We start from the raw sequence: 13,127 nt of genomic DNA on the forward strand, positions 1-13,127 counted from the left end.
CAGGTTGCCACAGCACATTGCAGTTTTGAGATTGGAGCCAATACCACAGTACACGTTGCCCTGAGGCCCTATAGCCCCAGCATCTCCACATCCCTGGGGTCCTGCCGACATTCAACCACATCTACCCGGAGGACAGCAACTTTGCAGCACCAGCTAGACCCAGTGGTGCAGCTCTGATGCCAGCACCCAAAATCGTGCAGCGTCCTGCCACCCCCAAGAAAAAGGGAGCCTATGGTGCAGTGCTCCCCAGAGCCTGAGAGTCAAGATTACTATCAGTCTATGCACTGCCTCCAGCAACCCCACCACTTCAGTGGAGGAGCCGCCAAGCACTCTATATTTTTCATCTGGGAGCCCAAGAGCCCTCATCTTCCCTCTCCTCCCTGCAGCGCTACGAACTTCAGCAGCAAAGCTGGCAAGGTCCTGGGTGCCCCTTCCAGGGGCCTGAGCTCTGCCTGCCCCTCCCAGTGACCCGGCCCACTCCAGGCACAGAGCTGCTGAATGCCCGTTCACCCCTCCCTGTGCTTGAGGACCAGCTTGCCTGGGGCCCTATCCCACTGACCAGATGTGACGCTGCATAGCTGCACATGCCCTTACATGGCTCCAGCCCAGCAGCCCTTGCCCCCAGAAGAGCTGCAACACAGCCTCCACAAATAACTGTAGCCTAGGCTGCTGAGGCACTTGTGCACACCTCTCACATTGAATATAGCCGGATCACACAAAGAATATACTACTGTGTTCACCCAGAACCGGAGCCAAAGCACCCTACCCAACTAGCACTATAGAAAACATCTAAAGGAAACGACGACTCCATACAATTAAAAAAAGCAACTCTTCCACCTGATGCACTCATCAATGTAAGGCTACAGGAAACATGAAAAAACAAGGTAACATTACACACCAAAGGGAACACAATAATTCACCAGTAACAGATCCCAAAGAAAGGGAAACCTTTCAAATGCCTAAAATAAAATGCAAAATAATGATCTTAAGGAAACTCAGTGAGATATAAGAGACTACAGATAGACAATTCAATTAATTTGGGAAACAACTCATGATCTGAATTATAAATTCAGCAAAGAGATAGGTATCATAAAAAATAACCAAACAGAAATCTTGGAACTAAAGAATTTTTTGAATGAAATAAAAAAATACAACCAAGAGCTTCAATGACAGACTAAGTCAAGCAAAAATAAAAGAAGAAGAAGAAGAATTTCTGAACTTTAAAACAAGTCTTTTGAAATAACTCAGCCAAACAAAGGCAAAACAAAACATCATTAAATACATAAAATAAAAAAGAATGAAGAAAGCCTACAGGATTTATAAAGAAAATTTAAATGAACAAATATTCAGATTATGGGCATTCCAGAAGAAGAGCAGAGTAAAGCCACCAAAAACCTACTGAAATAATAGCTGAAAACTTTCACAGTCTTGAGAGAGAGAAACGAACATCCACATCCAGGCAGTTCAAAGATCACCAAATAGATTGAATTCAAAAGGTCCTCTCCAAGGCCCGTTTGAGCCCAAGTGTCAAAAGTCAAAGACAGAGAGAATTTCAAAAAGTCAGACTTGAGAAAAGCATCAAGTCATATAAAAGGGAATCCTCATCACACTAACAGCAGATTTCTCAGTGGAAACTGAGAAGGAGAGGCTGGAGAAAATAGGATAATATATTCAAAATGCTAGAAGAAGAAGAAGAAGAAGAAGAAAAAAAAAAAAAGCCAGCCAGGAATGCTATACTCAGCATGGCTATCCTTCAGAAATGAAGGAGAAATAAAATCTTTCCCAGACAAGCAAAAACTGAGGGAATTCATCACCACTAGACTGGTCCTACCAGAAATCCTACATCCGGAAGCTAAAGGATGATATGTAGCATCAAAAAAACACATAAAAGAATAAAACTCATAGGTATTTTTTTTTTTTTTTGTCTTTTTCGTGACCGGCACTCAGCCAGTGAGTGCACCGGCCATTCCTATATAGGATCTGAACCCACGGCGGGAGCGTCACCGTGCTCCCAGCGCCGCACTCTCCCGAGCGCACCACAGGCTCGGCCCTAAAACTCATAGGTAGAGCAGATACACAAGAGAGAAAGAGAAAGAAGTCATACCTTATCACTACAGAAAACTACCACACCTCGAACATAAACAATAAAAGAGGAAGAAAGAAAAAAATAACATACAAAATAAGCAGAAAACAGTTAACAAAATGACAGCCGTCAGTCCATGCTTTCAATAAGAACCTTGAGTGTAAGTGGATTAAACTCTTCAATTAAAAGCTATACACTGGCTGAATGGATAAAAAATAAATAAATAAACCAGCTACATGCTGCCTACAAGAAACTCATTCTGAATCAATGTGCAATATATGCATGTATTGAAACAACACACTCTACCCCACAAATATGTAAAAGTAAATGTTGAAATAAATAAATGAGTGAGTACTGATTTCTTTTTGAAGAAAAGAAGAAGAAAGAAACTCACTTCACCTGGAAAGACAATCAAAGACTAAAAGTGAAAGGATGGAAAAAAATATTCCACACAATTGGAAATGAAAAATGATAGGAGCAGCTATACTTATTTCAGATAAAATAGACTTTAAATCAAAAAAGACAAAGAGAGGCAAATAAAGTCTTTATATAATGATAAAGGGATCAATTCAGCAAGTGAATATAACGATTGTTAATATATTGCAAATGAGCACACTTAAGAGCTCTTGCTGTGCTCACCATGTGATAGCCTGCATTGCCACAGGACTCCATACAGAGTCACCATCAAGAAGAAGGCCCTCACCAGATGTGTTCACTGGACCTTGGACTTCGTAGACTCCAAAACTGTACGAAATAAATTTCATTTTCATATATAGTAGCCAGATTCAGGTATTCTGTTATAAGCAACAGAAAACAAGCTAATACAAAAGACAAAGAAAGTCTTTATATAAATGATAAAGGATAAATTCAGCAAGTGGATATAACAATTGTAAATATATATGCATCCGACACGGGAGCACCCAGATACATAAGGCAAAGATTATTAGAGCTAAACAGAGAGATAGACCCCAATATAATAATCGTTGGGAACTTCAACACCCCAGTCTCAGCATTGGACAGACCACATAGACAGAAAAGCAGCAAAGAAACATTGGAGTTAAATTGCACTGTAGGCCAAACGGACCCAACACGTTTACAGAACATTTCACCCACTGACTGCAGAATACATATTCTTCTCATCAGCACATGAAACATTCTCCAGAATAGACCACATGTTAGGCCACACAACAAATCTCAACAAATTTTAAAAAGTGAAAATCATATCAAGTATCTTTTCAGACCACAACAAAATAAAACTAGAAATGAATAAGAAGAGGAACGTTGGAAACTGTACAAATGCATGGACGTTAAACAATATGCTCCTGAGTATACAATGTATCAACAAAGAAATTAAGAAGGAAATTTTAAAAAATGTTTAGACCAAATGAATATAGAAATGCAAAAATACCAAAACCTATGGGATACAGCAAGAGGAGTACTAAGAGAGAAGTTTATATTGATAATGCCTACATTGAAAGAAAGATTTCAAATAAACAACTTAATGTTGCACCTCAAGGAACTAGAAAAGCAAGAACAAACCAAACACAAAATTACAAGAAGGAAAGAAATAATAAAGATTAGAGCAGAACTAAAAAATAAAAATAAAAAAAAAACAATTAAAAAAAACCCAACCAACCAAACAAACAAAAAAACTAGAGAGTAAAAAAATAAAAAGGCGAACCAAAAGATCACTAGAACAAAAAGGTGGGTTTTTTTTGAAAAGATAAACAAAATTGCAAATCATTAGCTAGACTAAGAAAAAAGGAGAGAGAACTCAAAAAGGTAAATCAGAAATGGAAAAGAATACGTTACAACTGATACCAGAAGTAATACAAGTAGAAACGATCATTTAGGCTAGTACGAACAACAACTCTATGCCAACAAATTGGAAAACGTAGAGGAAATGGTTAAACCCCTGGACACATATAACCTATGAAGATTGAAACAAGAAGAAATATAAAACCTGAACTCACCAATAATGACTAATGAGATTAAATCAATAATAAAATATCTCCCCCCAAAAAGAGAAACCAAGGAATGGCTTCACTGCTGAGCTGTACCAAACTTTTAAGAAGAGCTAATGCCAATTCTTCTCAAACTATTCCCAAAAATCAAAAAGGAGGGAATTCTTCCTGACTTGTTCTATGAGGCCAGTGTCACTCTGATACCAAAATCAGACAAGGACATAAGAGAAAAAGAAAACTATGAGCCAGTATCCCTGATAAATATGGACACAGAAATCTTCAACAAAATACTGGCAAACTGAATCCAACAGCACTTCAAAAAGATTATACACCACCATCAAGTGAGATTTATCACAGGGTTGCAAGGATGAGTCAACATAAGCAAGTCATTAAATGTGATATATCACATCAATAGAATGGAGAACAAAAATCATATGATCATCTCAATAAATGCAGAAAAAGCGTTTGATAAAATCTGACATCGATTTACAATAAAAAAAGAAACTCTGAACAAATTAGGTATAGAAAAAACTTATCTCAACACAATAAAGGCCATATTTCACAAAACCACAGCTAACATCATACCAAACAGGAAAAAGTTGAATATGTTTCCTCTAAGCACAGGAACAAAGCAAGGGAGGAAACCTTTAACATTCTTACTCAACATAGTACTAGAATTTCTAGCCAGAACAATCAGGCAAGAGAAAGAAATAAAGGGCATTCAAATTGGAAAAGATGAGGTCAAATTTTTCCTGTTTACAGATGACACGATCCTGTACATAGCAAAACCTAAAGACATTACCTAAAAACTCTTAGAACTGATCAAAGAATTTGGTTATGTTGCAGGATACAAAGCCAACATACAAAAATAGGTTGCATTTTTATACACCAACAACAAACTAGCTGAAAAAGATATCAAGAAAGCAATTCATTTACAATAGCTACCAAAAAAAAAAAAAAAAAAAACCCTCAGGCATAAGTTTAACCAAGGAGGTGAAAGATCTCTGCAATGAAAGCTACAAAACGCTGATGAAAGAAATTAAGGAGGACACAAAAAGTAAAAAATGACCCTATGTTCACAAATTGGAAGAATTAATATTGTCACAGTGACCATACTACCCCAAGCAATCTACATATTCAATGTGATCTCTATCAAAACATCAGTGACATTCTTCACAGAAACAGAAAAAAAAAAATCCTAAAACCTCAAAAGACTCTGGACAGCCAGAGCAATCCTAAACAAAAAGAACAAAGCTGGAGGCATCACACCATCTGACTTGATAATACACTGCAAAGCTATAGTAACCAAAATAGCATGGCACTGGTGTAAAAACAGACACATGGAGGAGAGTGATGTCATCGAGATGGCTGAAGAAACCATTGATTCCCAGCATCGCTCCTCCCCACAAGTGACCAATATACAACTATTACAAAGCAAAGAATGCCAACCTGGGCTTCTGGAGCTGGGGGAAGAGGAGGAGAGATCTATGGAGTTCTTGAAGGTTAGAAAGGCTGTGGCAAAAGGGTGTAGACACAGTGCCTATCATTCTGAGCCCTGGCCGCTTCTGAGCCACCCTGGCCGCTTCTGAGCCATCCTGGCAGAGGGCGGGGAGTGGCTGCTGCACACGGGTTGAAGCCAGAAAAGGCCACAGCAGCACCCTTCGCATAAACCTCCTTGGAGTCTGCAGGGGAGAGAAAGGCTTCGGAATGCATCATATCAGCCCACAGTCCCTAAAGACCACTGGCAGGATTCTTCTGAGCCCATGTAGAAGCAGGCAACTGCAGCTGACTGGAGAAAGGAGCTTCCCAGAGGCTGCCCAGACCCAGAAGTGATTAACGATCTGCACAAAAAGCCTTCTTCAGAGAATCGGCAGCAAAACAGCAATTTAGCTGAAGCACAGATCTCAAGGTCTAGTCCCCACAAAAAATTTCCTCAACTCTGGAACTAATCACAGAACAGCACATTAGTTCCTGTGCAGAGTCTAAGTGGTGGTAGTGTCTATTAAGCAGCCACAGAATGGGGAAAAAAGAGAAAAACACAAAACAAAGGCAAAGCTCTCATAATCACGTATAAAACCTAGAAGAGGTAGCAGTCTCCTCAAATGCCCAGGCATCAACGTAAAGACGTGAAGATTGGGAAAGAACAGAGAACTATGTGGCCACCAAAGGAAAAAAACAAAGCACCAGCAGTGGATGCAGAGGAACAGCAGATTATAAAATGTCTGACAGAAATTTAGAATAACCCTCTTAAGGATGCTCAGGGAGTCACAAAAATAGAAGATAGAAGGATAAAGATAGAAAATTAGGGGATGGCCAGTTAGCTCGGCTGGTTAGAGCACAGCCTTACAACACCAAGGTCACAGGTTCAGATCCCCAAACTGACCAGCTGCCCAAAAAAAAGAAAATTAAATGATATCTGGAAAGAAACTCAGGAGCAGAATGAGAAACTTCACCAAGGAATAGAATCAATTAAAACAAAAAACAAACAGGAGCTCTAGAAATTAAAATACATTATCTGAATTGAAAAACTTGACAGAAAGCTCCAACCGCAGACTTCATCAAACAGAGGAAAGAATCGGAAAGTTCGGAGATAAAACACACAAAATTATCCAATCAGAGGGGCAAAAAGAAAAAATAAGGAGAAAAAAATGAAACAGAAATACAGCAAATATGGGACTCCCTCAAGAGAAATAACTTCTGCATAATTAGCATACCCAAGGAAAAAGAAAAAGGAAGATACCTAGAAAGCATACTCAAGGAAACAAAGACTGAAAATTTCCCAAGTATGGAGAAAGCTGACAGCACCCAGATACAGGAAGCTCAGAGGTCACCAATCAAATTCAATCCAAAGAGGAGCATCCCAAGACACACCATAATGAAGTTATTAAAAACAAAAGACAAACAGAGAATACTGAAAGCAGCAAGAGAGAAGAAACACATAACATTCAGCAGAGCCCTGACACATCTCTCAGTGGATTTCTCAGTAGCAACCCTACAGGCCAGAAGAGAAAGGAATGATATATTCAGAGTGCTGAAGGAAAAAGACATCAGCCAAGAATTCTGTATCCGGCAAAACTAACTTTCAAATATGAGGGAGAAATAAAGTCTTACCCAGACAAACGAAAGCTTAGGGAATTCACCAACACTAGAACAATCCCACAAGAAATGCTCTTGGATCTGAAAAAAAGTTACACTAAATAGTAGCAAGTAAACATCTGAAGGTATATAACTCATTATAAAGTAAATACACAGACAACCTCAGAAGACTCCAATGTTGTAAGGGTGGTGAATAAGCCACTTATATCCTTAATATAATGACAAAAGGATAAACCTAACAAGACATTAACATATACAGCAACCATATAAGAGATAGGCAATATTAAAAGATGTAGCTTGGAATAATAAAATGTCAAAAAGTGTGTATGGGGAGGGGGGGATGACTGCAAAGTGTAAAGTTGGCTTTGATTTTTCCTTTTTACTTAGATATCAAAGTTAAGTTGCTCTTAGTCTGAAATAATTAGTTATAACTATAACATGTGTTTTGTAAGCTTCATGGTAACCATAACACAAAAACTTGAGGCACTAAAAATAAATAATGAGAAATCATAATGTAAAACTAGAGAAAACCACTCAACCACAAAGGGAATCAGTAAGACCAGAAAAAAGGAAAAAAGGAGCTACAAAACAACCAGAAAAAAAAAAAAAAAGCAAAATGAATAATCCTGAATGTGAATGGATTTAAAGCCCCAATTAAAAGACACGGAGTGGCTGAATGGATTATAAAACAAGAATCAACAATATGTTGCCCACAAGGAACTCCTTAACCTATAAAGACACAGACCAGCTGAAAGGGAAGGGAAGGAAAAAGACATGCCATGCAAATGCAAATGGAATCCAAAAAGAGCAGGAGTAGCTACACTTGTATCAGATAAAACAGACTTCAAGCCAAGCAAAGTTAAAAGAAAAAAAAAAAAGGAAGGTCATTATAAAATGATGGAGGGACCAATTCAACAAGAAGATATAACAATTCTAAACATATGCACACCCAACCCCAGAGCACCTGGTTATATAAAGCAATTACTATTGGACCTAATGGGAGAATAGACTTCAACACAATAATAGCTGGAAACTTTAATGCCCTACTTTCAGCAAAGGACAGATCATCCAGACAGAAAATTAACCAGGAAACATCAGAATTAATCTCTACCACAGGCTGACTTGACCTAATGGACTTTTATAGAACATTTCATCCAACAGCTGCAGCATACACATTCTTCTCAGCAGTACATGGAATAGACCATATGTTAGGACACAAAACAAGTCTCAACAAATTTTTAAAAATCAAAATCATATCAACTACCTTGCCTGAACACAATGGAATAAAGCTAGAAATCAGCAACAAAAGGGACACTACAAATCGTACAAATACATGGAAATTAAGCAATATGCTCCTAAACAACGAATGAGTCAAAGAAGAAATGAAGAAGGAAATTTAAAAATTCCTGGAGACAAGTGAAAATGAAAACACAACATACCAGAACCTAAGGGATACAGTGAAAACAGTTCTAAGAGGGAAGTTTATAGCGACAAATGCCTACGTCAAAAATGAAGAAAGACTTCAAATAGACAACTTAACATTACACCTCAAGGAGCTGGAAAAACAACAACAAACCAAACCAAATATCAGTAGAAGAGAAATAACAAAGATAAGAGCAGAAATAAATGAATTAGAGATTTAAAAAACCGTTCAGAAGATTGATGAAACAAAGAGTTGGTTTTTCAAAAAGATAAACATAATTGGTAAACCTTTAGCTAGACCAACATAGAAAAAAAGAGAGGATACTCAAACAAATAAAACCAGAAATGAAGAAGGAGACATTACAGCTGATACCACAGAAATGCAAAGGATCGCAAGAGACTTCTACAAACAACTATATGAAAACAAACAGGAAAACCTAGAAGAAATAGGTAAATTCCTGGACACATACAACTTACCAAACTTGAATCATAAAGAACTAGAAAACCTAAGCAGATCAATAACGAGTAATGAGACTGAAGCAGTAATAAAAGGATTTCCAACAAAGAAAATTCCAGGACAAGATGGCTTCACTGCCAAATTCCACCAGACACTTAAAGAAGAAATAAATATATAATAAAGAAGAACTAATGCCAATTTTTCTCAAACTCTTCCAAAAATGTTGAAGAAGAGGTAATACTTCCAAACTCATTCCATGAGACCAGTATTATCCTTATACCAAAACCGGAGCAGGACACAACAAGAACAAAAACACTATGGACTATATTCCTAATGAACACAGATGCAAAGATCCTCAACAAAATGCTAGCAAATAGAATCCAGCAACACATTAAAAAGACCATACACCATGGTCAAGTGGGATTCATCCCACGGATGCAAGGGTGGTACAACACACTCAAATCTGTAAAGGTGATACATCACATCAACAGAATGAAACGGGTAAAAAGATATGGCCATTTAAATAGATGCAGAGAAAGCATTTGTTAAAATCCAACACCCCTTCATGATGGAAAAAACAAAAACAAAAACACTCAACAAACTCGCTATGGAAGGAATGTACCTCAACACAGTAATGGCCATCTATGACAAACCCACTGCTAACATCATACCGAATGGGCAAAAATTGGAGGCTTTTCCTCTAATAACATGTGGAGCAAGACAAGGAAGCCCACTTTCCCCACTCTTATTCAACACAGTACTGGAAGGTTTAGCCAGTGCAGTAAGGCAAGAGAAAGCAATAAGGGGCATTCAGATCGGAAAGGAGGAAGTCAAACTATCCCTGTTTACAGACGACATGATCCTATACACAGAAAACCCTAAAGATGCCACCAAAAAATTACTAGAACTAACAAATGAAATCAGTATTTTGACAGGATACAAAACCAGCACAGAAAAATCATCAGCGTTACTATACACCAATAACGCCACGGCCAAAGGAGAAATCAAGAAAGGAATCCCATTCACAATAGCTACCCCAAAAATGAAACACCTAGGAGTAGATTAAACTAAGGTGGTGAAAGACGTATACAATGAAAACTATAAAACTTTGGTGAAAAAAAAAATTGAAGAGGACACAAATAAGTGGAAAGAAATCCTCTGTTCATAGGTCGGAGAAATTAACGTCATCAAAATGTCCATATTACATTCAACGCAATCCTGATCAAAATACAAACGACATTCTTCTTCACAGAAATAGAAAAAAGATTTTAAAATCTGCACAGAACCGCAGAAGACCCTGAACAAAAAGAACAAAGTTGGCGGCATCACACTCCCTGACTTCAAAATATTCTATAAAGCTATAGTAACCATAACAACATGGTGCTGGGATCAAAACAGACAAATTGACCAATGGAGTAGAACACAGAGTCCCCAAATCAACCCACATATTTACAGCCAACTTGATTTTCGACAAAGGTGCCAAAAATATACAATGAGGAAAGGCCAATCTTCAATAAATGGTGCGGGGAAAACTGGGTATCCACATGCAGAAGATTGAAACTAGACCCCTATCTCTCACCATACATAAAAACGAACTCAAAATGGATCAAAGATCTAAATTTAAGACCAAAACCTATGAAACTACTAGAAGAAAGCATAGGGGAAATGCTACATGAAATGGGAGTGGGTAGTGCTTTTTTTGAGTGCACTACAAAGGCACAGACAACTAAACCAAAAACACACAAATGGGACTACACCTACACCAAACTAAAAAGCAAGGGACACTGTCAACAAAGTGTGGACACCACCTACAGAATGGGAGAAAGTGTTTGCAAACTACACATCAGACAAGGGGCTAATGTCCGGAATATATAAGGAACTTACACAACTCAACAGCAAAAAACAAAAACACAATTTTAAAACGGACAAAGACCTGAACAGACATTTCTCAAAAGGAGACATACAGATGGCCAACGTGCACATGAAAAAAAATGCTCAACATCACTAATCATCAGGGAAATGCAAATTAAAACCACAACGAGATATCCTCTCACTCCAGCTAGAATGGCTATTATCAAGACAAAAAATAACAAATGCTGGCAAGGATGTGGAGAAAAAGGAACTCTCCTACATTGCTGGTGGGAGTATAAATTAATACAGCCCCTGTGGAAAACAGTATGGAGTTTCCTCAGAGAACTGAAAATACATCTCCTTCACAACTCAGCTATCCGGGTACTGGGTATATACCCAAAGAAAACGAAGTCTATATATCAAAAAGACACCTGCACTTCCATGTTCATCGCGGCACTATTCGCAATAGCCAAGAGATGGAATCAACTTAAATGTCCATCAATGGTGGTATATACACAAAATGGAATACTACTCCACCATAAAAAAAAAAAAAATGATACACTATCATTGGCAGCAACATGGGTGGAACTGGAAACCATCATGTTAAATGAAGTAAGTCAGGCATAGAAAGACAAATACCACATAATGTCACTCATATGTGGAATCTAAATTTTAAAAAAGAAGTGGTTCTCATAGAAGTAGAGAGTAGACTAAAGATTACCAGAGGCCGGGGAGTGGGGAGGAGGAAAAATGGTGGATTAACAGGTACAAAGCTATGCTATCTACCCTAAGGGAATCATTGTGCAGTGTAGGCATGTACTGAAACGATATACTGTACCCCACAAATATGTACAAGTAAAGGTTAAAATATTTTGAATAAAAAACTAATCAATTAATTAACCACTAAAAGAGAGAGAAAGAAAAAAAAAGACACACGGACCAATGGAACAAAACAGAGAACCCAGAAATAAATCCATGTATTTACAGCCAACTGATTTTCGACAAAGGCGCCAAGAACATACCTTGGAAAAATGACAACCTCTTCAGTAAATGTGCTGGGAAATCTGAAATGCATGAGCCAAAGAATGAAACTAAACCTTATCTTTCACCAAATACAAAAAAATCAACACAAAATGGATTAAAGACTTAAATGTCAAACCAGAAACTAAATAACTACTAAAAGGAAACACAGGGGAAGCTCTTCAAGACATTGATCTGGGCAAAGATTTTACGAATAAGATTTCAAAAGCGCAGGTAACAAAAGCAAAAATAGACAAATGAGACTATGCCAAACTAAAAAACTTCTGCACAGCAAAGAAAATCAATGGAGTGAAGAGGTAGCCTTCAGAATGAGAGAATATATTTGCAAACTATTCATATGACAACGGATCAATATCCAAAATATGCAAAGAACTCAAACAACTCAACAGAGAAAAAAAGAGAGAGAGAGAGAGAACCAAAAAAATCAATTCAAGAAAAGGGCAAATGAGCTAAGTAGAAATTTCTCAAAAGAAGACACACAAATGGCCAAACAGATATAAGAAAAAATGCTCAACATCACTAATAATTTGGTAAGTGCAAATGAAAACCATAATAGGATATCGTCTCACCCCAGTTAATATGGCTATTATCAAAAGCACACACAAAGAATAACAAATGCTGGTAAGAATGTGGAGAAAGGGGAACTCTTTGACACTTTTGTGGGAATGTAAATTAGAACAGCCATATGGAAAACAGTATGGAGGTTCCTCCAAAAATTAAAATTAAAACTACCACATCATCTAGCAATCCCGCTACTGGGTGTTTATCCAAAGGAAAGGATATCAATATACCAAAGAGATATCTGCAGACCCATGTTTATTGCATCACTACTCACCATAGCCAAAATATGGAACCAATTTAAGTGTCCATCAACAGATGAACCGATAAAGAAAATGTGGAATATATACACCCAATGGAGTATTACTCAGCCATAAAAAAGAAAGAAATCTTGTCATTTATGACAACATGAATGAGCCTAGAGGACATTATGCTAAGGAAATAAGTCAGGCACAGAAGGATAAGTACTGCATGTTCTCACTCATATGTAGGATCTAAAAAAGTTGAGCTCATAGAAGTAGAGAGTAAAATTGTGGTTACCAGAGGCTGGGAAAGGTAGGAGGGAAGGGAGGATTGGGAGAGGTTGGTTAATGGATACAGAATTACAGCTAGATAGGGAGGAATAAGTTCTAGTGTTTTATAACACTGTAGGGTG

Source organism: Cynocephalus volans, chromosome X (genome assembly GCF_027409185.1).
Source record: "Cynocephalus volans isolate mCynVol1 chromosome X, mCynVol1.pri, whole genome shotgun sequence".
In the NCBI taxonomy this organism is placed as follows: domain Eukaryota; kingdom Metazoa; phylum Chordata; class Mammalia; order Dermoptera; family Cynocephalidae; genus Cynocephalus; species Cynocephalus volans.